Raw genomic sequence first — 5,254 nt, 5'->3', positions numbered from 1 at the left:
TCTATAATTTTTCTCCGACACCAAATGCATGAAGATTTAAAATATGAGTACCTAGAACTCGAGAATCCCTTCATTTTATGGAAAAATCTAAAAGATAGGTTCGATCACCAGAAACTAGTTTATCCATCCGTAGCTGAAAATGATTGGACTAATCTAAGATTTCAGAATTTTAAGAGTGTCCGAGCATATAACTCTGCTTTATTCAAAATAAGTTTTATGCTCATTATATGTATGTAGTGAGAAAGTTACCGAAAAAAGAAAATTTGATAAAACTCTATCAATTTTTCACCTCAACAATAATAACTTAGCATAGATGTATATGGAACGCAAATTTACTAAGTTCGTAGATCTTCTATCAACTCTTTTTGTTGCTGAACAGAATCATGAATTCGTGATTAAGAATCATCAATCTCGTCCAACATGATCTGCCCCATTACCTGAAGTAAATAACATGTGATTCCAGCAGAATGTACGTGGAAAAGGGTATAGAGGTGGACGAGGCCAAGGTCGGTACAGTGGACGAGGTCGGAGCCATGAGCATTTTTATCCTTATAACAACTCTGGCCACCGGATGTGGCAATCTGAATCACATAGGAAAAGAAAGGCACAACGAGGAGGGAAAAATAAAAATTCTTGCTATGGGTGCGACATGTATGAGCACTAGACACATAATTGTCATGCCCCATATCATCTTATTAATATATACTAATCTTCTCAAAAATCAAAAGAGAAAATGGTAGAAACAAATTTTGCCAAAAATAACATAGATGATTTCCCAAGAATCACAACCGGAGGAATAAGCATCAATGGTCTGAATCAACCTAACGAAACTCCCCCGTGGGAGGCTGAAGATTAGTTTCATATAAATTACTATAGTAGTGTGTATTGTGTGCTTTATTTTGTTCAAACTATGTAGTGTGTTATGTTTCTATCGAATAAATTATTTTATTAATTATATATAGAATGAATTCTGAATACATATGCATTGCTGATTGTGGTACAACTCATATGATTTTACGGAACCAAAAGTATTTTACATATATAACCAAAACAGAAGCTCAAGTTGGAACAATCTTTGGCATGTCTAATATAATCGAAGATTTTGAAAAAGCTAGTTTCATCTTACCTAATGGTACACACATACAGATTCTAAATGCATTATTTTCTAGTAAGTCCACTAGAAATTTTCTTAGATTTAAAGATATCAGACTTAACGATTTTCACATCGAAATCACTTCTGAGGCTGGTAAAGAATATCTCCTTATCACTTCTGCTAATTCTAGCAACAAGAAAATCTTAGAAAAATTTCACTTACTTTCCTCGGGATTATATATGATGAAAATTAGAACTATTGAGTCACATAATGTCATTGTTTCCAAACTCATAGATTCAAAATCATTTATACTTTGGCATGAAAAGTTTGGTCATCCTGGTGTCTCTATGATGCTCGTATTATAGAGAATTCTACTGGGCATCCTCTTAAATATATTACAAAATTTTCCCACAAAGACCTTCCATGCTCCGCATGTTCTTTAGAAAAACTGATTGCTCGACCATCTCCTACTAAAGTTCAGAGCCCAAGTTTTCTAGAAAGGATCCAAGGTGACATATGTGGACCTATCCACTCATCATCTAGCCCATTTAGGTACTTCATGGTATTAATCAATGGCTCAACTAGATGGTCTCATGTTTGTCTTCTCTCAACTCGTAATGATTCATTTGCAAAATTACTTGCCCAAATAATAAAATTATGAACTTCCCAGATCATTGCATTAAGTTAATTCGCCTAGATAATATCGGCGAATTCACATCTGCAACCTTTGTCGATTATTGCATGTCTTTAGGAATCTCAGTTGAACACCCATTTCCTCATATATATACACAAAATGGGTTAGCCGATTCCTTTATCAAAAGACTCCAACTTATTGGAAGACCCCTGTTGTTGAAAGAAAAGTTACCTACATCTATTTGGGGTCACGCAATACTTCATGCTGCTAATATTATTAGGATTAGACCAATTTCTTATAACCAATATTCTCTGCTACAACTGGTACTTGGTCAAATTCCTAATATCTTTCACTTCAAAATTTTCGGAAGTGCTGTATATGTACCGATTGCTTCACCACAAAGATCGAAGATGAGAGTTCAAAGAAGAATATGTATCTAAGTTTGTTTTGATTCCACATCGATATTTAGATATCTGGAGATTTATTTACCACAAGATATGCAGATTGTCATTTTGACGAGTTCATGTTTCCTCCTTTAGGGGAGATAAACATTCAAATAAGGTTAATCCTAACATAACATGGAACACATCGGGATTACATTTTCTATGTAACATCCCCATATCCGGGGTCGGGTGTAATAACCCCAATTTTTGGAAATTTTTGAAACCCTTATGAATAGTGTTTTTGCTGAATGAGAAAACTTTTCATGCCACACTATGTAGGGGTTCTGTTATGGATATTCTAAGATCGTATTAGTATTCCATAAAGTAAATAAGTGTATGTAAAGATCGTCAGAATCCAATTCCGAACACTTTGATTTTTCTCGAAAATCCACCAGATACCGAAAGAATTGAGTATAAGGTAACATGATTAAAGGGATTTAAATTCAAGGATTATAAGAGAGGATTATAAAAAGGAATATAATGTATTGAGAAAGGTTAAGGGAACCCAAGTAATAAGATCCCGGATACGATTCCTCAAACGATCAACGAGAAAGAGAGTTAAGCGAACCGTAAAACAAATAAACGTCCAAGGGGCAAGCACATGCAAGTAACATGAGAAGGAAGCTTCTAATATAAGCTAAAACATGTGGTTAGAAGCAAGGTGACATCATCACACCACAAGAATGAGACATGTGGCAAAGTAGTGATGCAAGCAATGACATAACCACAACCATGCATTCTTTGCACAAATATCAAGGCAAGACAAGCAAGCAAAATCTCTCCCCCATTTTTTTCTTCTTCCATTCGGCCTTTTCAAGAAATAAAGAAATAGATTTTCAAAACTCAAGTTCTAGGCCATGGAAAATTACAAGGTTTGTTTCCTTGGATCCTATATTTCATAACTTAGTTATACCATGAGTTTAAGATCAAGATTCCATGGTTTGCATAGCTAATCCACTCATCAAAGATGATGATGAATAGTAGTGAATAGTAACTTACTTTGATTTTCTTGATTTTCATGAAAGCTTAAGGTTGATTAAGCATAGATCAAGGTTCCTAGAGGCTTGTTAGTGACTACCCACTCTCCAAGGAAGGTATAAACTCTTGAACCCTTAGTTTTAAGTTTGGTTTGTTTGGATGATAATAGTGCTTAGATGAATGGGTTTAGTTTGATGTTGATGGATGTTGGATTGTTGTTGAATTGGTGATGATTTGGTGTAGTTTAAACTTTGGAAATCGTTAGGTTATAGCCGTCGTAATGCCCGATTTTCTATAAACTGTTTTGTGATTAACTGATTGGACCCGAACACCACTTCTATAAACTAACCACTTCCATGCTTAGATAGGTTATGTTTCAAGCTTCGTTTTGATATGTGGTTTGCTTGAATCCGATGTACGGTTTAGGAGAAACGACCGTTTTACGTAACGGTGTTTCGCGAACGAACCTTTACCCCTCGCCTTACTTTGAAACCTTGGTTAAGGCCCTTAAATGACTAATTGGAGCATGAAACATTTATGTAGAGTGTGTTAGGCAGTTGATAAGACACTCGCGAAAGAATCGCCTTAAAACTCGTAATGGGTAAATTATTAAAAATGGTGGAGCCGAGGGTACTCGAGCGACTTAAGTAAATCGTTAAGCGCAAAACGAGCGTTAGAGTCTGAGTCGGTTAGAGTATAGATTTACAAGTGACTTTGGTTTAATTCCAACTTACTTGTTGCTTATAGGTTACCAGACTCGTCCCGAGCCATTCGTAACCCCCAGTCGCTCAGGCAAGTTTTCTACCCGTTATACTGTTGTTGTGATGTAAATATATGTATATGCATTATCTTGTGATATTGCATGATTGTTATTAGCAAATTTTGCGATATATTGGAGCATGCTGATATGGTATATATGCATGTCTGTTTCATAATCTGGTTATCTATATGTTGATTTCAATGCTTATAGTTGCATAATACCTATGCTAGAAATAAGCAAGTAGTTGCGTATACCCTTAGTATAGGGGATAAAAGGTGAACATATTTCTAAACCGGGAGTCGATGTTCCCGAGTATATTATATATATATATATATATATATATATATATATATATATATGGATATAGTTTTTAAAACTATTAATCGAATAAGGTTTATTCGATAACTTTAACTTTATTTTATTATTGAATATTATTTTGAATATTATTCGAAGGCGTATGACTCCTTTATATTAAATGAATATTATTTTGAATATTCATTCGGGGACTTATGACTCCTTTTATTTATTTATCTGAATATTATTTGAATATTCATTCGAGGGCTTATGACTCCTTTTATTTATTTATCTGAATATTATTTGAATATTCATTCGAGGGCTTATGACTCTTTTATATTATTTATTGAATATTATTTGAATATTCATTCGAGGGCTTATGACTCAGTTTATATTATTTAATGAATATTATTTGAATATTCATTTGAGGATCTATGACTCCGATTATTTGCTGAGGTATATTCTTTATTTTATTAAAGAATAAGGTGTCAATAATCAAACTTATTTTCGATTATTCAAATAAAGATAATACTTTCATATAAGTATATCTTTGGTTATTTAATACTCGTTTCAAGTATAAGTTTTAATACTTCTACTTCAATTATTTTTATAAAGATTATTCTTTATGGGAATATTATTTAAATAATAATATTCAGTCATTTTCTAAATATTCTGGGGACTGATTTACTTCATTAAATCAGCTTCACTCCAAACATTCTTAAAAATGTTTTGCGAGTCTTCAAAATGATTTTTAAAAGTTAGAGCGGATCCCAAAACTCATTTTTTTATATATTTAAGATCCTCCTTTCGAAGGGGATTTAAATACTCGCTCAAAACCTGAGGGATCCGGCTCTGTGGTGTGTTTTATATTCGCAACAAGGTTGCTGTTTTGTTAAATGAATTGATTACTTACCCAACACTCGGGAAGTAAAATTCTTGGAATAAGTTAATCCATTAACAGGCATCGCCTGGGAAATATCGGTGAGTTCTCCTTTCCAAATAGATACGACCTCTTGGTGGAGCCGTATCAACAAGTTTCTACTTGGGGAAAG

Source organism: Apium graveolens, chromosome 4 (assembly GCF_009905375.1).
Source record: "Apium graveolens cultivar Ventura chromosome 4, ASM990537v1, whole genome shotgun sequence".
In the NCBI taxonomy this organism is placed as follows: domain Eukaryota; kingdom Viridiplantae; phylum Streptophyta; class Magnoliopsida; order Apiales; family Apiaceae; genus Apium; species Apium graveolens.
Note: the sequence above shows the minus strand (reverse complement) of the source record.